This window comes from Balaenoptera borealis (genome assembly GCF_965194805.1).
Source record: "Balaenoptera borealis genome assembly, chromosome: 17".
In the NCBI taxonomy this organism is placed as follows: Eukaryota; Metazoa; Chordata; class Mammalia; order Artiodactyla; family Balaenopteridae; genus Balaenoptera; species Balaenoptera borealis.
This window is the reverse complement of record NC_138876.1, coordinates 22,002,326-22,029,140: the sequence shown is the minus strand read 5'-3', so window position 1 is coordinate 22,029,140 and position 26,815 is coordinate 22,002,326. Positions and strand designations below refer to the sequence as shown.

General features: G+C 39.3%; 1 long non-coding RNA gene across 10 annotated transcripts in view; it reads right to left on the bottom strand.

The window, feature by feature from the left end:
* Positions 1-5,678: 5,678 nt before the first annotated feature.
* The window catches only part of LOC309615173, a 71,399-nt gene continuing 50,262 nt past the window's right edge, over positions 5,679-26,815 (bottom strand). For all 10 annotated transcript variants that reach the window (XR_014236573.1, XR_014236574.1, XR_014236575.1 and 7 more), the window contains one exon: positions 5,679-26,509. This is a non-coding gene — a long non-coding RNA (uncharacterized lncRNA). The remainder of the gene's footprint in view (positions 26,510-26,815) is intronic.

Genomic DNA, 26,815 nt, shown 5'->3' with positions numbered 1-26,815 from the left:
AACGTCTCTTTTGAAATCGTAAAGCTCTAAAAGAGATATTCACAAACTTTTAACAGTGAATCATGACTAGGTCTGAATCAGCTTATGATGCATTTCTCTTGCGGCAACTAAATAAATGAGAGTTAGAAAAACGGGAAAGACCAGGGAAAGATAATTATGAAGCACTGAGTATTCAGGAAAGCAGAGATGAGTAGAATTCTGCAGCCAAAATAATCAGACAGTAGGAAGAAAAAATGGGCAGAAGACTTGAACAAACGCTTCACAAAAAATTCAAACGGCCAAGACATACGTGAAATAGTACTAAACCTCATCAGTCATCAGGGAAATGCAGATTAAAACCGCAAAGAGATACCACTGCACGCTCCCAAATTTTTCAAAATGAAAAAAGCAAACTCCAAGTGTTGGCAAAGGTGTAAAGTAACCAGAACTCTCCTCACTTCTAGTGGGGAGTACATATTGGTATAATCACTTTGGAAACACATTTGACATTATCGACTAAAGCTGAAACATGCATATCCTGTGACTTGGCAATCTCCTTCCTGGGGATATACACCCAACAATAATGTTGCTCGTATGTTCACCAAAATACATGTACTAGAATGTTCGTAGTGATTCTACCCATAATAGCCCTGTATTCATTTCCTATTACTTCCGTAACAAATTACCATGAATTTCACGGGTTAAAACACCACCAATGTACTATCTACTTCTAGGGCAGAAGTCTACAGGGGCCTTCTGGCGTAAAAAAAATCAAGGCGTCAAGCTCTGGAGAAGTTAAGGGTAAGTCTGTTGCCTTGCCTTTTCCAGCTTCCAGAGGCCAACTGCCATCCTTAGATTGCACCTTCAAAACACATCTTCAAAATGTATCCCAGGCGTGACCACGGAGGCCTGGCGGGCCGCAGCGAGCTGAGAATATGAAGCTCCAGGCGCGAGGCACCTGCCGCCCAGTGACCGCGGTGGCTGCCGGGAAGCGCCACAGCGTAGGGTCGCGCGGGGCGCCGCTCTGACTGACCTTTCACCTGCGCCCGGCGGAGGGGGGCGGGGGCGGGGCAGGAGGGGGCGGGGACAAGGGCGGAAGCCAGGGCGGAGGCAGCAGCGGCTGCAGCGGGCGGGCGCGGCGCAGGCAAAGCCTCACCTCCGGCTCTGTTAAAAAGAAAGAAATGCGTCCCACTCCGACCTTCGCTTCCATCTTTGCATCTCCTCTCTGATATGCCTCCCCTGCCTCCCGCTTATAAAGGACCTTTGTGCTTACATTGGGCCCACCTGGATAACCCAGGACACGTCCCCCTCTCAAGTTCTTTAACTTAATCACCTCTGCGAAGTCCCTTTTGCCACGAAAAGTAGCATACCCTCAGGGATTAGGATGTGGACATCTTTGGGGGAATCATTATTCTGTGTACTACAAACGCCACACAGGAAAGTTCTCAATTTCCCAGCAACAAAGGAGTGGGTAATAGTGGTGTGATTGCACAATGGAATACTACACAGCAATGAGAACAAACAATTGTCAATGACTTGTAATCTTGTGCGTGAATCTCACAACGTTGAGTGAAAGAAGCCAGAATCAGAAGACTACATGAGTCCACGTGTATAAAGTTGAGAGAGGCGAAATCTCTCTATGATGAAGTCAGGATAGTGATTACTCTGGATATGGGGGTTCCCAACTGGGCTGGGACGTGAGTGGACTTTGGGGGATGCTGGTGATCCTTCGTGTCTTGATCTGGGAGGTAATTCACGGATGTGTCAGTCTGTGAAAAATCCATTAAACTATACCCCTAAGGTACATGTGCACTTTTCTGGGGGTATATTTTACTTCAAATGAAAAGTACAACGTTTTTATGGACAAAGGAGGAAGGATAGGGTCCTATGGGCATAAAAGGAGGCCCCAAACTGCTGTAACTTGTTATAGTAGGGAAAGTTGAAGCTTTAGGCTCAGGTAGGCAAGCCCTACAATCCCAGCTCTTTTACTGATTCTCTGCTCTTCTACAAATTATTTGATCTTTTTGGTTTGGGGATTCCTCCTCTAGAAAATGGGAATAATACTACTTGCTGCCTCACTGGATATGTTACATATGTGAAATAACATGTGAAAACAAGTAGAACATAACAAGGGCTGAGGAAATACAGCTCCTTCTCTCAGTTTTGTTCTTAAGTCTTTCTTTCAACAGAACAAATACACAACAGAACAAAAAAGAAAAGAAAAGAAATAACCCTCTCAGAAGCTGCATTTTTTTCATTTTCAGTGCCATGTTTAAAAATATTTGCCAAGCATTGTATGAGAAGTTGCTCCACATCCTGTAAAACTGGTAAAAAAAAGTAGTTCTTTGTTTCTTTATCCACACTGCCTATTTCTTTATAAAACTGCCAGTTTCACTATGAGAATTCTTTTACAAAGGTGAGCCACTTGAGATCATGAAAGCATCAGGTATCATTTCCACGAGTCATAACTTCTGCAGGAAAAATTCAAGGGGCATGGTGGAAATGCCACTCCAGACTTCTACCTACGAAGCAAACACAGCCTAGAACATTCCACATCTATCCTTGTGACTAGAGGGAATATCTAGAGACCAAACCAAACTCACCCTTCACTAGGCATATCTAGTCTTCATTGCACTGCAGTAGGGCACGAGGAACAGAGATGAAAATAAACATAGGTAGAAAGTGGTTTCCCGTGAAACACAAGAACATGGCATAGTTGAGATCTGGAGCCTGAGGGACCTTTTAAACAGTTTTGGGCTCTTAGAATTACTGCGCTTGGTCAAGGTCACTCAGACCCACACACAGTCTGGTTTACAATCCTCTTCCCAAGGGTTTTTAAGTCATGGTTTACATTTCCCATTCCCAGCTATAATCTTTTATTTGCAAAGTTTAATTCTTTATTTGTATTTTTTAACCCCCATTTTTATTGCCACTGGTGTTATTTCAACATCATTTAAATTTTGATCCCTATCTTGCGCCCTCCACTCTTCTGACTCTTTGCTCCCCAATTTCTCCATTCTATCTCTCCTCACTGCCTTTCCACTCCCACCCCTCCATGATAGGGTTACTCCTCCAAGTACAGCCCAGTCAGCACCTCCACCAGGATACTTGCCCTGTTTCTTGTGTCTGTATCAGTTCATCACACCTGCAGGGAAACCTGGATCACTGCACTTATCACCATAAACTATTGATATTTATCTATCTGTCTCATGCCCTACATCATGCACTCATTCAGCACAAGAACTGTGTTGTTCACTCCTGCCTTCCAAGTGTTTACTCTAGAAAGTGTTCCATAAATGTTTGTTGAACGAATGAAATGGATGTCTGTCTGGTGGCCACCAGCTAGAGGCAGCAGTTGAAGTCCTCTTCCGTTTTTTGGTATCTTTAGATTGACAGTCTCATGTTATAAGTGATATCAAATTTCATTTTTAGCATCCCAGTTCTTTATTTACCCAAAGAACTACTACCAGTAACTGTTCTTAGCCCTTTGCTCTTTCTTCCCTCTCCCCTCACTTAGAGCACATTTTTATTCTACAACAATCTCCCTGATACATTTAGACCTCTCTTACCTATCAAATCAGTGATTTTAAACCATGTGTAGGAAAGAAATGCTTGTAAGGCCTGCAGGTAACCGGTGAAGTAAGATTGCCTCATCCTTACCATAAAGTCTACGGAAAATTGCTTTCCCACAGACTGAAGTGACCATCCCATTCTGTTTGTACGGAGATTTTTAATAGAAAAGGCTGAAGAGCTGTGAATGGTAACCAACCATTATGCACAGATATTTTTCACTATGCATGGTAGTTGTTCTTCTTCTTTTCCTCATTTCCAATTAAAATAAAAATCTAAATTTAAAAAATGTGTTTCTCCTTAACAATATACATGCTTGATTTTATAGGAAAGACAAGTCTTTTTATCAGACAGGAGCTCAAATTTGAAAATAAAATCAAACAATTTATCTCTCCAGGTAGAGCTCCTGTAAACTGCAGAGCAGTATAAATTGGTGCTTGAAAAGGCAGTATGAAAGGAATGATCACTTTTTCCCAGTCAACAGCACAGTAGTGATAAAGCCAGTCTTCCTCTCATTGGGATTGAACCCAGGCAGTCTGATTCCAAAGCTCCTGCTGCCCCCCGCCCCTGGGAAAACAAGAGCAGCCCAAATGATCAATGCAAAGGAACCCATAAGAACAGGCGGCTCTTTTCAGAAATTTAGCAATCCCAGGAAGAGAGAGAGGTGGGGAAGTCGTGTGAAAGAAAAGCAGGGCCAAGGAAAAGTATTTTCAGGGAAGGAGAGTTTTGAGCCTGATTTCAGCTTAACAGGAAAGAGCTAAGGGAGGAGGAGCGATTAAGACAGGAGGCAAGAGGTAGGGGTGGGGTGGCAGGTGGCAGAAAATCCCCTGCTGCCCTCCGCCCCCCGCCAGAGGGCTGTAATGCATGGAATCCGGAGAGGGATGGATGGACTTGCCTGTGAAAGGTGATGAGACTGAAACAAGGAAGAGGAATGAGCAGAAAATGGGTGAAAATAAAAACAAATTTTTAGTCAGAGAGGAAGTAGGTTGAAAGTTCACCGAAGGATCTCTGTGAAATAGGAAGTAACTTCTTCTGTTGAGAGCGAAGGAAGTAGAGGGCTGGGGTTTGCACAGTGGAAAAAGGGCTTAGAACACCTGATCTGAGGCACAAGGTATGAAGGTAAAAGAGATAAGTCATGAAGAACCTAGGGGCAGGACGGGAATAAAGACGCAGACCTACTAGAGAATGGACTTGAGGACACAGGGAGGGGAGAGGGGAAGCTGGGACAAAGTGAGAGAGTGGCATGGACATATATACACTACCAAATGTAAAACCGATAGCTAGTGGGAAGCAGCCGCATAGCACAGGGAGATCAGCTCGGTGCTTTGTGAACACCTAGAGGGGTGGGATAGGGAGGGTAGGAGGGAGACGCAAGAGGGAAGAGATATGAGGATATATGTATACGTATAGCTGATTCACTTTGTTATAAAGCAGAAACTAACACACCATTGTAAAGCAATTATACTCCAATAAAGATGTTTTTAAAAAAAAGAAAAAAAAAAGAGATAAGTCTGAAGCTTGCTGAAATTTACTCGAGACTGCAGTTCAGGAGCAATCTTACGCTTTGGTGAGCAAGGGCTTGAGGAAAAGGAGTTTGGTGCTTTACACTTTATTTTTTTTACATAATTACTGCTTGATATGAGGGAGTTTGTTAAAGCTCTCTTGCTTCATTTCCCCTATAAAACAAGTTAATACTCTTTGCCCCCTTCCTAACCCCATAGGACTTTAATAAGCATTAATTATTATCTTCAGTGTCCCAAGTGCCTTGGGAACGTCCTGTGTAAGGGCTTTTTCATCATTTTTATTATTCCTGCAATTGCATTTCCTCACCCTGTGTTTAGATATGAGTTGAAATATAATCTTAACAACTTCCTTCACTCAATTCTGAAATGCGTTTGCTAAGCCTACCTGAAATCGGTCATGGAGGCATCAGATGCAAAAAAAGAACAAACTCCAAAATGTCATCCAGGTGCTTCTAGACCAAAAAGGAGAATTTTTCAAAGTTAAATCACAAACAGAATTTACAGTCTTTTTAGAACAAATTGATCTATCCAATATAGTGAACTCAAGGAAAGGATTTCAAACTGACCCTTCCTTCAAAATACCAAGTGAAGAATAGAATGCAATAATGCATTATTGCATTCTATTCTTCTAGTTCATTATTTAACATAATCTAGTCAATTATTTAACATAATCCCAATTCCTTCCTCCCTTCATTTCATTATTCAACGAATGTATATTGATCCTCTATAGGTGCAGGCACTGTGTGAGTCCTGAGACCATGCTAGCACCCACCTAGCCACACACACACCTTTCCCCTTTGGATAGTGGTTCTTCCATTATCTAAAATGTTGTAGTACCTCTATTTTCATTTATTTTTTATTGAAGCATAAGATAAATAAAACTGAAATTCTATGCCATCTCCACATTGGCTGAGTTGACTGTATTTATTGGTATTAAGGCATAGAAAGGACTGAGCAATATCTCTGGTATCAAAGATTTGCTGACCTCCATCCAAATAACTGTTACCAAGTGCTAATTAGCCCATGGGTATCATGGGCCATGAAATCACTTGTATGAGACCCCCACTTAGAAGTTAAGGTTATTTTGCAGGTTCATTTCGGATAACATCAGCTACTTGTTATAAGATATGGTTGCTATGGTGATGTAGGAACAATGAAAATTCTTTACATAAACTTTTGTCAAAGTTTGCTTCTTTGAACTTAACTTGAGACTGTACGTGATCTAACTGATTCTCATGATACAGGGCTGAGTTTTGAAGTCAGCAGCTTCTTCAGATTCTATAAGACAGACTTATCTTTTATTCTTCTACATTATCTGAGGACCCTAGAGAGGCTATAGGTGACAGGATACAGGGATTGGAGTTGGGGAGGAAGAGGGAGTCCCAGGACAAAGAACGAAAGGAATTTCTCAATGCTAAAGTCATAGAGCTGTCAATTTCTAGTTGACAGGTTTAACATGGCCCTGAAATAGGTTTTGTGAAGCAGAGCTTGACTTGAACCCCCAAAATAATGTGGTGAGAGATCAAGATTCTTGTGGCCATTCCACACCTAGGAATACATGGAAGGTTGCATGCATGGCTGTGTGCATGCTCACAATTTCTTTGACAATTCCTCACATTTGTATCATCTGAAACTACCAAAAACTCAGTGCCTTACATTTGAGTTTTTGTGCTGTTATATTTGGGTCTAATTCTACAACCACTTTAACCCTGTTGGAAATCAAGTTCAAATTTTTTCCCAAAATGCCTCACAAAATAAAATTATCACCAGTGTCCAGGAATTTTGCCCTAAGATAATGATAGGGAAGCAAAGGTGAGGGTACAGTGAGAGTTCAGGGAAGCAAATGTGAGAACCAAACCAAGAAACCCAGAGAGCAAAGTCAATTATAGTCAATACAGTTTACATATGGAGAGGGCAAGGATTTCCCAAGTCCCAAATCATGGCTGACTATTTTCCTATGACAGTAGCGACAATATTTCCCATTGCACGTGCTTTCCTAGAACTTTACCAGTCTCCCATCAAGAGGTGAAGTCTGTCACAGACATAGAGAACAGACTTGTGGTTGCCAAGGGGGAGGTGAGGGTGGGGCAGGGTTGGATTGGAAGTTTGGGATTAGCAGACACAAACTATTATATATAGAATGGATAAACAACAAGGGCCCACTGTATAGCACAGGGAACTATATTCAGTATTCTGTAATAAACCATAATGGAAAAGAATATGAAAAAGAATGTATATATATATATATATATATATATATGTATAAATGAATCACTTTGCTGTACAACAGAAATTAATACAACATTGTAAATCAACTATACTTCAATAAAATAGGTTTAAAAATAAAGGAGGTGAGTCTATGTTCCATTGCTTTGAGCCTGGGCAGGTCTTTGTGACTACATTGACCAATGGAGTGTGTCAGAAAAGGTACTGTATGACTTCTGAGGCTAAGTCAAAAAATGTCACACACTTCCGCCTTATTCTCTCAGGATGCTCACAGAACCCAGACACCACGTTCTGAAGAAGCCTGGGTAAGTCCACGTGGAAAAAGACTGAGTTGCTTGTCCACATCCTTACTCTCCTCCTATATTTTTATACATTAAATTCCCATTCTATTCTAATGATCTATTAGTCTTTTTGCTTTAATCATCACTGCTTTAGAAAATGTTTTAAAATCTGCTAAGGTGGGGGCTTCCCTGGTGGCGCAGTGGTTAAGAATCCACCTGCCAATGCAGGGAACACAGGTTCGAGCCCTGGTCCGGGAAGATCCCACTTGCGGCGGAGCAACTAAGCCCGTGCACTGCAACTACTGAGCCTGCACTCTAGAGCCCGCGAGCCACAACTACTGAAGCCCACGCATCTAGAGCCCGTGCTCCGCAACAAGAGAAGCCACCACAATGAGAAGCCCACGCATCGCAAGGAAGAGTAGTCCCCACTCGCCACAACTAGAGAAAACCTGCGTGCAGCAACAAAGACCCAATGCAGCCAAAAGTTAAACAAATGATTTATTAAAAAAAAAAAAAACTGTTAAGGCAAAGTACCACTCAAGCTTCCTCATCAAATTATATTAGCTAGTTTTAGCACTTCAATATGCAAATCAACCATTAAAATATTATAATTATATACATACATATATTTAAATACATAGTGTTAGCTTCCTAGGGCTGTTGTAAACAAAGTTATGTCTTTTGGGAGGACACAAGTCAATCCATAACATATATATGTACACACACTCACATGCTTTCTCGGAAATTGCTCTGTATAAGGGCTGAGAATCTCAATTAACTTTTTTTTCGAAATGACAAAGCAATTTCCTCCCAACAATACTTTAATTAAATGATTCTCTTCCCCATAATTTGGGTTTTCTGCTTTATCACATATTAAGTCTTCAAATATTCTGTAATTTGGATTCAAACATTCCATTGTAATCTATTTTTCTGTCTACCATATTGCTTTACTTATTAGTTTTATAATATGTTTTGTTAACTTTCAGAATAACTATCCCTCATTACTCTTGTTTTTCAAAACTGCCTTAGCTATTCTTACCTGTTCACTATTCCAGGTATTTTCAGAAACTTTTCTTAATTCCATCAAAGATCAGAATTATATTAAAGTATTGCATTAAACTAATAATCGAGGGAAGGTATAAATTCTCATTTAACCTGAAAAGGCTGACCAGGCAGGTAGGGCTGAGCAGCTGGGCCTGAATTTCTCTGTCCCTTTAAACACTAGAAACCTGCCTCTCATCCCCTGCCCAGACTCTTTTTGGATTAACATGTGGCACTGACAGCTCCTGTCTGCAGTTCACGCAGGACTGAGGGAGCCTATAGGGCAAACCCTTCACCCTTGGCCTTTGTGCCTGGGTGCCCTGACACTTCAAACTCATTACAGTGCTCCCCTGACCCGAGGTCATCTATATCCTCCTTACATGGGCCTGGTTTCCTGGTGGCCAAACCAACCCACCCAGCTTTCTTCTTGCTGCATCCTTGCATCTCCACAAGGATGCCTGAGACCACCTGACCCTGAGCCAGTTCATTGTGTGGGCTGACTCCAAAGGGAGTAAGAGTCAGGCTCTAGGGAAACACAGAGGTGCAATAATTTGTGTAGGCTCAAAGGTCTCAGGGCACATGACACACAAGGCTTACCTTGGCATCCTTTTTTTTTTTAACTATTTAGGTATAATTGACATAAAAAGCTGTACATATTGAATGTACACAACTTGATGAGTTTGGGGATAAGTACACACCTACGAAACCATCACCATCATCAAGGTTATAAGTGCATCCATCCCCTCCCAAATTTCCCTCCCGCTGTCCCCCCCTTGAGATCTTCTCTCTTAGCAGATTTTAAGTATACAGTACAGTATTGTTGGCTATAGGCTCATGCTATAGAGTACATCTCCAGAACTCATTTAACTCACATAACTGAAATTGTATCCTTTAACCATCATTTCCCCATTTCCTCCTCCCTCTAGACCCTGGCAACCATCATTCTATCCTCCATTTCTATGAGTTTGACTATTTTAGATTCTACACATAAGTGAAATCATACAGTGCATTTTTCTGTGTCTGGCTTATTTCACTTAGCAATGCTACTCAGGTCCATCCATGTTGTCACAAATGGCAAGATTTCCTTTTTTAAAAGGCTGAACAATATTGCATTGTATCTGTATATCACATTTTCTTTATCTAATCATCCATCAATGGACATTTAAGTTGTTTCCATATCTTGGCTATTGTAAATAATGCTGCAGTGAACATGGAAGTGCAGATATTTCTTCAAGATCCTGATTTCAATTCCTTTGGATAAATATCCAGAAATGGGATTGCTGGATCATATGGTAGGTCTTTTTTTAATTTTGTGAGAAACCTCCATACTGCTTTCCATCATAGCTGTACCAATCTACATTCTCACCAATGGTGCGCAAGGGTTCCCTTTCCTCCACATCCTTATCAACACTAGCTATCTTTTTTTTCTTAATAATAGTCATCCTAACAGGTAAGAGGTGATAGCTCATTGTGGCTTTGATTTTAATTTCCTTGATAATTAGTAACGTTAAGCACCTTTTCATGCATTTGTATGTCTTCTTTGGAGAAATGTTTATTCAGATCCTTTGCTTGCTTTTTAATCAGGTTATTTGTTTTTTTGCTATTGAGTTGTATTCCTTATATATTTTAGATATTAACCCCTTATCAGATGTATGGTTTACAATTTTTTTTTCCATTCCATAGGTTGCCTTTCCATTTTGTTAATTGTGTCCGTTGTTGTACAGAAACTTTTTAGTTTAATGTAATCCTATTTGTTTACTTTTGCTTTTGTTTCCTGTGGTTTTGGTATCATATCTGAGACATCATTGCCAAGACCAATGTCAAGCAGATTTTTCCCAGAGTTTTACAGTTTCAGGTCTTAAGTTCAAGTCTTTAATCCATTTTGAGTTGATTTTTGTTTATGGTGTGAAGAATCCAATTTCATTCTTTTGCATGTAGGTATTCCGTTTTCTCAACATCATTTTTAAAGATATTGTTCTTTTCTCATTGTGCATTCTTGTTGCTTTTGTTGAAGATTAATTGACGATATATGCACGGATTTATTTCTGGACTCTCTATTCTGTTTCATTGCTCTGTATGTCTGTTCTTATGCCAGTACCATACTATTTTGAATACTATAGCTTTGTAATATACTTTGAAATCCAGAAGTGTGGTGCCTTCAGCTTTGTTCTTCTTGCTAAAGATTACTTTGGCAGCTTGGGGTCTTTTGCAGTTCCAAATGAATTTTAGAATTATGTTTACTATTTCTGTCAAATACCCAAGACATCCTTTCTTAACCACTTGATGACACAGGATTTCTGGGTACCACTACAAAGTGCCTGTCACTTCACCATTCCTGTTATTGCTAAAAAGGAAAGAAAATAATGGAAAGGAAAGGAAAGGAAGAAATTGGTATCCTATCAGTCTCCAAACCATTTCCCCCCTCTTTCAAAGTCAGTTTCTTTATCCCAGAAAAACACTATATGGACAACTAATGAGTTGTTTATTTGCTTTTCAGGCTCTGCTACAACTGCTATGACCTGTGAAGGGATATATCTTTCCAACAGCCTGACTGCTTTGTTGCAAAAGGCTGAAGACCACATATTCTCCTGCCTATATACTAAGCCAGACAACTGATCACCCAGACAAGATATTTTTCTTTTTCATTTCTTTCTTTTGCCTTCCCCTTCTCCTTTGTTCTTTTGATTTAGAGTTCTGTGATGCTTAATGAACAATACACTTCCTAGCAGCCATAAAGCAAGAAAAATTCAGTTAGGATTATAATCACAATTTCAATTATTTACACATGTTAGAAAATATTGCCATTGGGTTCTCAGAGTTATTTACTCTGGTGTTTTCTTCTATTTGGAAGTGCTAAAATATTAGCTCTATTCATTACAAACTGATTGTGTTTTAACATGTTTCTTCCCCCTCCCCTGACCCTGTCTGAAATCCAATTTATAGCCTGCTAAAGGCCTCATAAGTTTTTTATGGATTATTTCCTGGGGTCACATTAATCTGGCTCCTTGTTACTTTGCACTAATTTCACTTTGCCACAGTAAAGTAATGAGACTTGATCTCCCGGGAATTAATCCATAGAGACCTCTTAATGAGGCAAAGCCAGAATGGAGTGCATCTACTGTAGTTAATTCCCCCAAGCACAATGGAGAAGAAGGAAGAGGTCGTCCTGCCCTTATGGGCAGTGTAACTTGGGGCCCAAATCTGGGGAGAGAGCAGAGAGGGGAGCAAAGAAGATGCACAGTGAGACCAGCCAGAAGCTGAGTATAGCCAAGGCTCAGCACATCCTTCCACCTTCAGGGGACTAGAGCCAGGACCGGTGCCCATGTAAACCCGCTGAAGGAGAGGGAGAGAGGGCAAAGAAACAGCAAAGGAGCTAGATGGGAGGGGAGAGATTTCTTTGCTTTCACTGAGCATATGCTGACACACAGGACACGACTTCTCTCCTTCAATCATCTCACTCCTGAAGCCCACTTCTTATACCCCTTACAGGCACTTTTGTCTTCAGTGGAAACCTTAGTGATGAGAAGACTTAAGGCAAGATTCTGCCCCCATTTTCTCTTGTGGAGGAGGTCTGAGGTGTTAAGATTTCCTTTTCCAAGAAGTAAAAGCAACAAACTCTTGGAAAGCTTTTCAAGGAGTTAAAGCGAAAACTTAACATTTATTTGAGAAGAAGTAGTCCTCTCAAGTTGTAAACTGAGAATAAGAATAACTTGCAGTTATAATTTTTATGGTGAATTGATACAGAAAATAGAAAAAACATTTAAAGAGAATATGTGTTAAGAGAATGTGGAGAGAATGCATGTCAAGCCCCTAGCACAGTGGCTTGATATGAAAAGGCATATATAAAGGGTAGCTGATATTATTTACATTGCTTTTACATTCTTCAAGCAGATTTTTGTCATTTAGCAACAACTGGCCACCGGAAACACATTTAGGAATAACTTACTTTTTAAAAAGCACATTCATATGTGTTATCATACTGAATTTTTGTATCAATCAGATAAGATGAGCAGGTAGTATTGTCCTGTTTCACAGATAAGGAAACAGTCTATGGAGGTTAAGTAACCAATGGTAATTAGTAGCTCTGGGATGAAAACTAAGGCATGCTTCTCTTAGCCCTTTCCTATCTCCTCTCTTCCTAATTATCTTCCTACCAAATGTAAGAAGCTACAATTCGGGGAAGACCTGAATTTTTCCTGCTGTGTCAGAGACTGAAGGGGAAGTGGATGTAGTTTGTCTATTCAGGGTTGATCTATTGGTAAACTCCCTTGGCCAAGGCATACAGGTCACATACTCCAACTTACTTTATCAGTAAAAGAGCTGACACAATCCATTGATCTCCATCTATCTTGCTACCAGATCTAACTCTCCAACTGGAAAGATAAGAAAAGTGTGTTATATCCTGACACCTTGCTCTTCCCATCAAAAAAAATAAATAAATAAAAAACATATAAAGTATCAGTGAAAATAAGGCATCACTAAAGAACTGTTCTCTGTTACATAGATGAAGAAAATTACAATATGAAGCCAGCATACAAGCTGGGAAAATTGCATTACCCCAATTGTTCTCTTAGAATATAATTTCATTTTGTAGAGACATTAAAAAGGGAAAATATAATTTCTGGACTTATGGAAGAGATAGTTAAATTGTGTGTTACAGATATGATCAAAATCTATCAGGAGTTCAAATCATTGTGTAGCAAAAATTTAGTGACTAACCCTAATATGATAGTAAATTTAAAAGTCATTATAACGATGATAACTTTATATACAGCAAAATCAAGGGCAGTTTTGAGTAATGGTAATTCAGTGACTTGTTCTACATCAATAAATCCACTAACCCTCAGATAAGATTTAGGCCAGTGCTCAAATCGTGAAACTACAGTTAGTAAAGTTCCCAGTTGCCCTCAGTTCATTCATCAGTTCTTCCCAAAGCCTTCAATAGCAGAGCATTCATTAATCACTCTCTAACATGTTGGATGCATTACATGATATATTTTCATCTCCCTTTCATTTAGACTTAGTTGCCAAAATACTTTCAGGACCAAAATTAATTAAAAGAAATCAAGTTCAGTGATTAGGCATTGTTCCTGGCATTTGATCTTGAGTGGTAAATTGATGGGAAGAAAAACCAATAACTGATGCATTTTTTCTACCCGTAAGTATTTCAAACTAAAACAAAAACCTCTCTAAGAAGACTTCAAGGCATAAAAGTCCTTCATCTGAAAGGAGATCCCCATTTGCTAGACAGAGAGACCACTGGAAATTAGGCATGAGAAATTGTCCCATAAATCTATCCAAACTACAGTAGGAACAAAAGTTTTCACTGTGGAGGCCTCTGGGACAGAGAAAAAGCAATAGAAAGGAGAGAATGGGTAGTGCCTACACAGGAAAGAAGAAATATAAACAATACATGTTTGGGGAAAATTCAGGCTCACTAGTAGTCAGAGAAATAAAAATCAAACCAAAGTTTACATTTCAGATTTTTTTAAATGAAATATTGCCCAAATTCTGCCCACAGCAAATGATCCAGGGCTTTCTAATTCAGAATTAAACAGATTGAAGGTGGCGAGTAGAAGGATATACGCTCACTCCCTCTTGTGAGAGCACCAGAATCACAACAAACTGCTGACCAATCATTGAGAGGAAGAAACTGGAACTCACAATAAAAGATACCCCACATCCAAAGACAAAGGAGAAGCCGCAGTGAGAAAGTAGGAGGGGCGCAATCACAATAAAATCAAATCCAATAACCACTGGGTGGGTGACTCACAAACTGGAGAACATTTAAACCACAAAAGTCCACCCACTGGAGTGACGGTTCTGAGTCCCACGTCAGGCTTCCCAACCTGGGGGTCTGGCAACGGGAGGAGGAATTCCTAGAGAATCAGACTTTGAAGGCTAGCAGGATTTGACTGCAGGACTTCAACAGGTCTGGAGGAAACAGACTCCACTCTTGAAGGGCAAACAAAAAGTAGTGTGTGCATCAGGACCCAGGGGGAAGGAGCAGTGACCCCCATAGGAGACTGAACCAGACCTACCTGCTAGTGTTGGAGGGTCTCCTGCAGAGGCAGGGGGGTGGCTGTGGCTCACCACAGGGACAAGGACACTGTCTGCAGAGGTTCTTGGAAGTACTCCTTGCCATCAGCCCTCCCAGAGTCCACCATTAGCCCCAGCAAAGGGCCTGTAGGCTCCAGTGCTGGGTCGCCTCAGGCCAAACAACCAACAGGGAGGGAAGTCTGCCCCATCCATCAGCACACAAGCAGATTAAAGTTTTACTGAGCTCTGCCCAAAAGAGCAACACCCAGCTCTATCCACCACCAGTCCCTTTCATCAGGAAGCTTGCACAAGCCTCTTAGATAGCCTCATCCACCAGGATGAGATAGCCTCATCCACCAGCACAAGCAAGAAGAACTACAATCCTGCAGCCTGTGGAACGAAAACCACATTCACAGAAAGATAGACAAAATGAAAAGGCAGAGGACTCTGTACCAGATGAAGGAAGAAGATAAAAACCCAGAAAAACAACTAAAAGAAGTGGAGCTAGGCAATCTTCCAGAAAAAGAATTCAGAATAATGATAGGGAAGATGATCCAGGACCTCGGAAAAAGAATGGAGGCAAAGGTTGAGAAAATGCAAGAAATGTTTAACAAAGACCTAGAAGAATTAAAGCACAAACACCTAGAAGAGTGAAAGAACAAACAAACAGAGATGAACAATACAATAACTGAAATGAAAAATACACTAGAAGGAATCAATAGCAGAATGACTGAGGCAGAAGAATGGATAAGTGACCTGGAAGACAGAATGGTGGAATTCACTGCCACAGAACAGAATAAAGGAAAAAGAATGAAAAGAAATTAAGACAGCCTAACAGACCTCTGGGACAACATCAAATGCACCAATAATCACATTATAGGGGTCCCAGATGGAGAAGAGAGAGAGAGAAAGGACCCGAGAAAATATGTGAAGAGATTATAGTCAAAAATTTACCTAACAAGGGAAAGGAAATAAGGGAAAGGAAATAGCCACCCAAGTCCAGGGAGTGCAGAGAGTCCCAAGCAGGATAAACCCAAGGAGAAACACACCGAGACACATAGTAATCAAACTGACAAAAACTGAAGTCAAAGAAAAATTACTAAAAGCAACAAGGGAAAAACAACAAATAACATACAAGGGAACTCCCATAAGGTTAACAGCTGATTTCTCAGCAGGAACTCTACAAGCCAGAAAGGAGTGCCATAATATATTTAAAGTGATGAAAGGGAAGAAACTGCAATCAAGATTACTCTACACAGCAAGGATCCCATTCAGATTTGATGGAGAAATCAAAAGCTTTACAGACAAGCAAAAACTAAGAGAATTCAGCACCACCAAACCAGCTCTACAACAAATGCTAAAGGAACTTCTCTAAGTGGGAAACACAAGAGAAGAAAAGGACCTACTAAAACAATTAAGAAAATGGTAATAGGAACATACATATTGATAACTACTTTAAATGTAAATGGATTAAATGCTCCAAAAAAAGACACAGGCTCACTGAATGGATACAAAAACAAGACCCGTACATATGCTGTCTACAAGAGACCCAGTTCAGACTTAGGGACACATACAGACTGAAAGTGAGGGGATGGAAAAAGATATTCTATGCAAATGGAAATCAAAAGAAAGCTGGAGTACCAATACTCATATCAGATAAAATAGACTTTAAAATAAAAAATGTTACAAGAGACAAGGAAGGACACTACATAATGATCAAGGGATCAATCCAAGAAGAAGATATAACAATTATATATGCACCTAACATAGGAGCACTTTGATACATAAGGCAAATGCTAACAGCTATAAAAGAGGAAACTGACAGTAACACAGTAATAGTGGGGGACTTTAACACCTCACTTACACCAATGGACAGATCATCCAGACAGAAAATTAATAAGGAAACACAAGCTTTAAATGACACAATAGACCAGATAGATTTAATTGATATTTATAGGACATTCCATTCAAAAACAGCAGATTACACTTTCTTCTCAAGTGCACATGGAATGTTCTCCCAGATCACATCTTGTGTCACAAATCAAGCCTTGGTAAATTTAAGAAAATTGAAATCATATCAAGCATCTTTTCCAACCACAACACTATGAGATTAGAAATCAATTACAGGGGGAAAAAAAGTGAAAAACTCAAACATATGGAGGCTAAACAATATGTTACTAAATAACCAACAGATCACTGAAGAAATCAAAGAGGAAATCAAAAAATACCTAGAGACAATTGACAACGGAAACACGATGATCCAAAACCCATGGGATGCAGCAAAAGCAGTTTTAAGAGGAAGTTTATAGCAATACAATCCTACCTCAAGAAACAAGAGAAATCTCAAATAAACAATCTAACCATACACCTAAAGGAACTAGAGAAAGAAGAACAAACAAAACCCAAAGTTAGTAGAAGGAAAGAAATCATAAAGATCAGAGCAGAAGTAAATGAAATAGAAACAAAGAACACAATAGCAAAGATCAATAAAACTAAAAGCTGGTTCTTTGAGAAGATAAACAACATTGATAAACCTTTAGCCAGACTCATCAACAAAAGGAGGGAGAGGACTCAAATCAATAAAATTAGAAATGGAAAAGGAGAAGTTACAACAGACACCGCAGAAATACAAAGCATTCTAAGAGACTACTACAAGCAACTCTATGCCAATAAAATGGACAACCTGGAAGAAATGGACAAATTCTTAGAAAGGTATAAACTTCCAAGACTGAACCAGGAAGAAATAGAAAATATGAACACACCAATCACAAGTAATGAAATTGAAACTGTGATTAAAAATCTTCCAACAAACAAAAGTCCAGGACCAGATGGCTTCACAGGTGAATTTTATCAAACATTTAGAGAAGAGCTAACACTCATTCTTCTCAAAATCTTCCAAAAAACTACAGAGGAAGGAACACTCCCAAACTCATTCTACGAGGCCACCATCACCCTGATAGCAAAAAAAAAAAAACCAAAGATACTACAAAAAAAGAAAATTACAGATCAATATCACTGATGAATATAGATGCAAAAATCCTCAATAAAATACTAGCAAACAGAATCCAACAGCACATTAAAAGGATCATACACTATAATCAAGTGGGATTTATCCCAGGGATGCAAGGACTCTTCAATATACGCAAATCAATCAATCTGTGATACACCATATTACAAACTGAAGAATAAAAACCATATGATCATTTCAATAGATGCAGACAATTTTTTTGACAAAATTCAACACCCATTTATGATAAAAACTTTCCAGAAAGTGGACATAGAGGGAACCTACCTCAACATAATAAAGGCCATATATGACAAGCCCAAAGCAAACATCATTCCCAATGGTGAAAAACTGAAAGCATTTCCTCTAAGATCAGGAAGGAGACAATGATATCCACTCTCACCACTATTATTCAACATAGTTTTGGAAGTCCTAACCACAGAAATCAGAGAAGAAAAGGAAATAAAAGGAATACAAATTGGAAAAGAAGTAAAACAGTCACTGTTTGCAGATGACATGATACTATACATAGAGAATCCTAAAGATGCTACCAGAAAACTACTAGAGCTAATCAATGAATTTGGTAAAGTTTCAGGATACAAAATTAACGCACAGAAATCTCTGTCATTCCTATACACCAGCAACGAAAGATCAGAAAGAGAAATTAAGGAGACAATCACATTCACCACTGCAACTAAAAGAATAAAATACCTAGGAATAAACTTACCTAAGGAGGTAAAAGACCTCTACTCAGAAAACTGTAAGACACTGATGAACGTAATCAAAGATGATACAGACAGATGGAGAGATATACCATGTTCTTGGATTGTTAGAATCAATACTGTGGAAATGACTACACTACCCAAAGCAATCTATAAATTCAATGCAATCCCTATCAAATTACCAATGGCATATTTTACAGAACTAGAACAAAAAATCTTAAAATTTGTACAGAGACACAAAAGACCCTGAATAGCCAAAGCAATCTTGAGGGAAAAAAAACAGAACTGGAGGAATCAGACTCCCTGACTTCAGACTATACTACAAAGCTACAGTAATCAAGACAATATGGTACTGGCAGAAAAACAGAAATATAGATCAATGGAACAGGATAGAAAACCCAGAGATAAGCTCACACACCTATGGTCAACTAATCTATGACAAGGAAGCAAAGATATACAATGGAGAAAAGTGGTGCTGGGAAAACTGGACAGCTACATGTAAAAGAATGAAATTAGAACACTTCCTAACACCATACACAAAAATAAACTCAAAGTGGATTAAAGACCTAAATGTAAGGCCAGACACTATAAAACTCTTAGAGGAAAACATAGGCAGAACACTCTATGACACAAATCACAGCAAGATCCTTTTTGACCAACCTCCTAGAGAAATGGAAATTAAAAAAAAAAAAAAGGGACCTAATTAAACTTAAAAGCTTTTGCACAGCAAAGGAAACCATAAACAAGACCAAAAGACAACCCTCAGAATGGGAGAAAATATTTGCAAATGAAGCAACTGACAAGGGATTAATCTCCAAAATATACAAGCAGCTCATGCAGCTCAATATCAAAAAGACAAACAACCCAATCCAAAAATGGGCAGAAGACCTAAATAGACATTTCTCCAAAGAAGATATACAGATTACCAACAAACACATGAAAGGATGCTCAACATCATTAATCATTAGAGAAATGCAAATCAAAACTACAGTTAGGTATCACCTCACACCAATCAAAATGGCCATCATCAAAAAATCTACAAACAATAAATGCTGGAGAGGGTGTAGAGAAAAGTGAACCCTCCTACACTGTTGGTGGAAATATAAATTGATACAGCCACTATGGAGAACAGTATGGAGGTTCCTCAAAAAACTAAAAATAGAACTACCATATGACCCAGCAATCCCACTACTGGGCATATACCCTGAGAAAACCATAACTCAGAAAGAGTCATGTACCACAATGTTCACTGCAGCACTATTTACAATAGCCAGGACATGGAAGCAACCTAAGTGTCCATCAACAGATGAATGGATAAAGAAGATGTGGCACATATATATAATGGAATATTACTCAGCCACAAAAAGAAACAAAACTGAGTTATTTGTAGTGAGGTGGATGGACCCAGAATCTGTCATACAGAGTGAAGTAAGTCAGAAAGAGAAAAACAAATACTGTATGCTAACACATATAGATGGAATCTAAAAAAAAATGGTTCTGCAGAACCTAAGGGCAGGACAGGATTAAAGATGCAGATGTAGAGAATGGACTTAAGGACACGGGGCGGGGGAAGGGTAAGCTGGGACGAAGTGAGAGAGTGACATGGACTTATATATACTACCAAATGTAAAATTGATAGCTAGTGGGAAGCAGCCACATAGCACAGGGAGATCAGCTCGGTGCTTTGTGACCACCTAGAGGGGTGGGATAGGGAGGGTGGGCGGGAGATGCAAGAGGGAGGAGATATGGGGATATATGTATAACTGATTCACTTTGTAATAAAGCAGAAATTAACACACCATTGTAAAGCAATTATACTCCAATAAAGATGATTAAAAAAAAAAAAAAAGAATGAAATTAGAACACTCCCTAACACCATATACAAAAATAAACTGAAAAAAATTAAAGACCTATATGTAAGACAGGACACTATAAAAGTCTTAGAGGAAAACATAGGAAGAACACTCTTTGACATAAATCACAGCAAGATCTTTTTTGACCCACCTCCTAGAGAAATGGAAATTTAAAAAAATAAACAAATGGGACCTAATGAAATCTAAAAGGTTTTGCACAGCAAAGAAAACTGTAAACAGGATTAAAAGACAACCATCAGAGTGAGAGAAATATTTGCAAACGAATCAATGGACAAAGGATTAATCTCCAAAATATATAAACAGCTCATGCATCTCAATATTAAAACAACAAACAACGCAATCAAATAATGGGCAGAAGATCTAAATAGACATTTCTCCAAAGAAGACATACAGATGGCCAAGAGGCACATGAAAAGCTGCTCCACATCAATAATTAGAGAAATGCAAATCAAAACTACAATGAGGTATCACCTTACATCAGTTAGAATGGGCATCATCAGAAAATCTACAAACAACAATTGCTGGAGAGGGTGTGGAGAAAAGGGAACCTTCTTGCACTGTTGGTGGGAATGTAAATTGATACAGCCACTATGGAGAACATTATGGGGGTTCCTTAAAAAACTGAAAGTAGAATTACCATATGACCCAGCAATCCCACTACTGGGCATATACCCAGAGAAAACCATAATTGAAAAAGACACATGCACCCCAATGTTCATTGCAGCACTATTTACAATAGCCAGGTCATGGAAGCAACCTAAATGCCCATCAACAGACGAATGGATAAAGAAGACATGGTACATATATACAATGGAATATTACTCAGCCATAAAAGGAATGAAGTTGGGTCTTTTGTAGAGACATGGATGGGCCTAGAGACTGTCATACAGAGTGAAGTAAGTCAGAAAGAGAATAACAAATACCGTACGTTAATGCACATATGTTGAATGTATAATAATGGTACAGATGAACCAGTTTGCAAGGCAGAAATAGAGACACAGATGTAGAGAACAAACGTATGGACACCAAGGGGGAAAAGTGGGGGTGGGGTGGTGGTGAGATGAACTGGGAGATTGGGATTGACATATATACACTAATATGTATAAAATAGATAACTAATAAGAATCTGTTGTATAAAAAATAAAATTAAATAAATAAATAAATAAAATAAAAGACAAAAATTAAACAGCTTAAACAACTAAAATGTCAGATAAAATAGGAGAATCAACAGTTTTCAGAAACTGGACAACTGGTATTGTAGGATACTCATGTCTGAGAGAAGTGAAACAAACAAGATAAGCCCTACAAGCGACCCAGCTTAATATCTGGGGAGCACATACTGGCCACAGCATAGGGACTGGGGACCCAGACAGAGCTGAGCAGTCTCCCTGTGTTGAATAGATAGAGTTTGGGATTCAGAGAGCCCAAGGTGGATAATATTCTGGATACAGAGTACTGGGGAGGGGAAAGCTTCACTCAGAAAGCTCTGGACAGTGGCAGAGAGTGACCCTGGAGTCTTTGGCTAACTATTGATTAGCACATACATGTGAGAAAACTATAAAGGCCAAAGAAAGAAAGGGAGCATTTAAAACAATCTTCAGGGAAAATACAGTGTGAAAAAGAGTTACTACTTTCACCAGCCAGAATAGAAAGTACTCCTAACACACACGGCATTAAATAGAGTCCTTAGAGAATATTTTCTCAGGAGTAGAGTCAAATTAACCCTAGACTAAAGGCTGCTCTAGGTTCCCCTTAACAAAACTGTCAACAAATAACTGTGTCCTAGAAAGAAGTCCCAAATTATTTAAAGGGATAAAAAAAAATCCAGCAGCTAACAATATAAAATTCACAAAATCTACTAATCAAAAATTACTAGGCATGCAAAGAAACAGAAAAATATGACTCATAATGAGGTATATCGATCAATATAAACAGACCCAGAAATGACAAATGATAGACTTAGTAAAAATTAAGGATGCTAATCAGCTATAATAAATGGACTTCTTATATTTTAAAAAGTAGAGAAAATTTAAGTATGATCAGGATGGTGTGAAAAGTATGAAAAGATACAAATCAAACTTATAGAAATAAAAAACAGCAATATCTGAGATGAAAAATACCCCAGGTGGGATTAACAGCAGATTAGGTATGGCAGAAGTAGAGGATATAAAATAGAGCCCTAAAACTATACAACATGAAATAAAAAAGATACCATGGGGGAAAGGAATGAACAGAGAACTGTGATATAATATTAAGTGAACTAACATATGTATAATTGGAATCTCAGAAGGGGGAGGCAGTAAAAATATTTGAAGAAATAATGGCAGACTTTGATGAAAACTATAAACCCACAGATCCAAGCAACTGAGTGACTTCAAGCAAAAGAAACATAAAGAAAGCCACATCAAGGCAAATGATAATTAAATCTCTGAAAATGAATGTCAAAGAGAAAATCACAGAAGCATAAAATTATATTGGGAGGAAGAAAATTAAAAATAACAGACTTCTCATCGGAAATAATACAATCCAGAAAACAGTGTAGTTATATCTATAAAATATTGGAAAAGAAACTGTCAACCTAGAACTCCATAATCAGTGAAACTACCTTTCAAAAAGAAAGTGAAATAAAGACTTGAAGGAAAAGAGAAAAAAAATAAATGTATCATCTGTCATGAGTCAATAGGTTAGAACATGAGACAAAGAATAGTCTGATGAAAGTGGGGGGAAAGGATGCTCACTTATATAAGTTGTTCAGGAAAAGACCCCCCCCCCCAAAGAGGTGACATTTGAACAGAATCCTGAGGGAGGCAGTCATGAAAATGTCTTTGTGATAGAGAAAAGCAAGTGCAAAGGCCCTGGGGCAGAATTGTGCTTTTTTGTGTTCAAGGAACAGCAAGGAGGCCAGTATGGTTTTATATCAGAGTGAATGGGAAGAGAAATAACAAAAGGTGAAGGAGCAAAACAGGTTGTACAAAGCAAAACCATTTAAGAAGCAGTTGCAGTTGTCCAGGAGAGAGATGATGGGCTTGGAGCAGACTGGTAGGTGTCGTAGGTAGAATAACACCCAAATGTATCACATCCTAATCTCAGGAACCTGTGAATATGTCACCTTACATGGCAAAGTTATCTTTCCAGATGTTATTAAGTTAAAGACCTTGAGGTGGAAGATTATCTGGATTAACTGGATGGGTCAATCTGATCATATAGATCCTTAAAAACAGAGATCCTTTCCCAGCTCTGGGCAGAGGGAGATGGGAACATGAAAGCATGGCCAGAGAGATGCAACATTGCCGGCTTTGAAGATGCAAGAAGGGATTATGAGCCAAAGAATATGCACTAGAAGCTGGAAAGGGCAAAGAAAAGGATTCTCCCCTAGAGCTTCCAGAAAGGAACATAGCCCAGCAAACACTGTGATTTTAGCCCATTGAGACTCATGTCAGACTTCTGACCTACAAACCTGTGAGAGAATAAATTTGTGTTCTCTTAAACCACTGAGTCTGTGGTAATTTGTTACAGCAGCAATAAATAATGAATGCAGTAGGGATGAAAGTAGAAATGTCACTATGGCTGCAGTAGAGAGAACTGGCCAGGGAACAGGGCAAAACTGAAGGCAGGGAAGCAGTTATGATCAACTCTTTGTTTTCCGTGTCCAGGTTTCAGCTCTTGCATTTAGCCCTTAGTTAAAAAGAGGTATACTAATGTGCCTCTACTAATGCCAAACATAAAAAGAGAAATTTTCACCATCATTATCCATTTAGAAGAAGAAAATATGCTTATCAAAACAAAAATGTAGTATATATATACAATGGAATATTACTCAGCCACAAGAAAGAATGAAATAATGCCATTTGCAGCAATGTGGATGGACCTAGAAAATATTATGCTTAGTGAAATGTCAAAGACAAATACTGTATATTATCATTTATATGTGGAATCTAAAGAGTAATACAAATGAATATATATGCAAAACAGAAACAGAATTACAGATATAGAAAAAAACTTGTGTTTACCAAAGGGGAGAAGGAAGGGGGAGGGGCAAATTAGGGGTATGGGATAAACAGATACAAACTACTATATATAAAATAGATAAGCAACCAGGGTATACCATATAGCGCAGAGAATTATAGTCATTATTTTGTAATAACCTATAATGGAGTATAATCTGCCAAACACTGAATCACTATGCTATATACCTGAAACTAACATAATATCGTAAATCAACTATAGTTCAATTACACAAATAAATAAAGTATTCATATTTTTTAAAAAGCATGGAATGGAAGGCTGAGCAGTGTAGTGAAATTCCAGCTAGAAAAGGGGCCATACAGGCTGATTAAAGAGAAAGTGATGATAGGAAGAATCACTATAGTTAAGATCACATCAAAATCGTCTTTAATAACACCAAATAAAAGTCGCTAGAGATGATTCCTGCAAAGGCAGAAATCGCAGATCACTTCCCATTGACGTGCCCTCAGTGTTTCCTGCTGAGCCCTCTTCTATGTTAGGTGTGGGGCGAGGCATGTGAAGTAGACATGTATCCCCAGAGCAGGGCTGTCAGCTCCAGAAACCCTTCTGCTCAACTGGGAGGATTGTCAAGACTCCCCCCTCGAGTCCCAGCCTCCTACCCCCATGTTTCCAGAGCCCTGAAGTCACTCTTAATAATCGGAGTGAGATCAGTCACTATCTTTCATGGCCACGTGGATGAAAGTCATGGCACAAGTCACTGAGCCCGACGTGTCTCTACAGAGTTGCAGCATCTGGCCCACATCTGGGCGGCTCAGGAGAGTGTCGCTGATCGCCAGAATGCTTTTCTTCTCGGATCCGCCTTCTCCAGTCCGTAAACTTCCAGTGTCTCCAGTTCTTGCATCTCTTTGTGGAAACAGATTTCTTTTCCTGTGGCAGCAAGATGCTGAGGAGATTCAGAAAAAAAATTCCTTTTCATTTTCAAATAGGACATCACCAGCACGGCAGAGGACAGGGACTTAATGCCACCAACGATCCATCAGTGCCTCTTCTTAGACAAAGCAGGGTCACCGAGAACAATACCTGCTACCAATTTTTGAGCACTTACTGTGCTCCAAGCACTGCGTATGTATAGGATCTAATCCTCACAGCACCACCTTGAAGCAGGTACTATTACCGCCTCTTTAAAGATGAAGAAATTAAGACTGGAAGAACGATAATTTGCCAAAGTTCTCGCGGCTTACATGTACCAGAGTGAGGATTCGAACCCATGTCTATCTGACTCCACTAGGCTGAAGCCTTCTGACAGATAATGAAGAAAACTCCTGGACCCCTTGACATCTCTCTCACATACATTCAAACACTTAAATGTAAGGTTAAACCATGTATAGTCTGTAATGGAACTCAGGTGCCTTAAACAACAACTACAGCCTCCAGGGGTCTCATCCAGAAAAGTATTCAGCGTATATTTGCTACCTGAAGCTGGGGGTTACAATGAGAGCCAGATTATCTCGAAACAAAGGACTCAGATTTGACTGGAGACGTTCATTTGTAACTGCACTGGCACATTTGCACTTCCGTAAAGCTGATGGCTTCCTCTCATTTAGCCACACCTGATGGGAGCCCAACCTTTTGGTCTGTGCAACTGATGAGTCTTCCCATTTGAGTCACTTATAGTGCTGGAAATCCTTCCAGATCACTATCAGGAATCTAAACCCTAATCCTACTGGCAGTATAGAACGGCAGATAAGAATGAGTGATTTGGTGGAGAACAGACTTGGGTTCAAATCCCAGCTGGGCCACTGATTAGACATACCCCTGTGGGTAAGTCACAGCTTTCCACACCTCAGTTTTCCCATTTGTGAAACGAGGATAGCAAAACTTCACAGGGTTGTAACAAGATCAATGAGGTAATGTGCGTAAATCTCTTCGCACAGTGGCACATCGTAAGCAGTCAACAAATGTTAGCTATTAGTGCTATTACCACATAGCTCAGGACACAAGTGGCAATTAAAGCCAAGGACAAACAACACAGAGCAGGGCAATGAGCCCTTCACTCCCTGTGAACCTCCAGAGAGATCTTAGCAGAAACCGAGCTGAAGCTGGGCAGCACAGAGAGGAAAGCTCGCCGTCAGCACGTCTGAAATGTTTCCAGACACTCCCCAGGTGTCGTACTCCAACTAGCCATGGCCTGTCACACTGGGCTCTTCTCCTGTCCTGTCCTCCGACTCCACTTCAGTGGTCCCTCCAGCGGGAGCAGACAGAGATGACCCATGAAGATGACTCACTGGGGTGGAAAAAGAAAATATTACGACTTTCATTTATATTTTTATGTTTTTTTAAACTTATATGATACTATGTATAAAATAGACAACTGAGGGGAACATACTGTATAGCACAGGGAACTCTACTTAATGCACTGTGGTGTCCTAAATAGGAGGGAAATCCAAAAGGGAGGGGATATATGTATATGTATGGCTGATTCATTTTGCTGTGCAGTAGAAACTAATGCAACATTGTAAAGCAACTATACTCCAATAAAAATTAATTTTAAAAAACAGATATATTCATATTTATACTGAATCCAAAGATA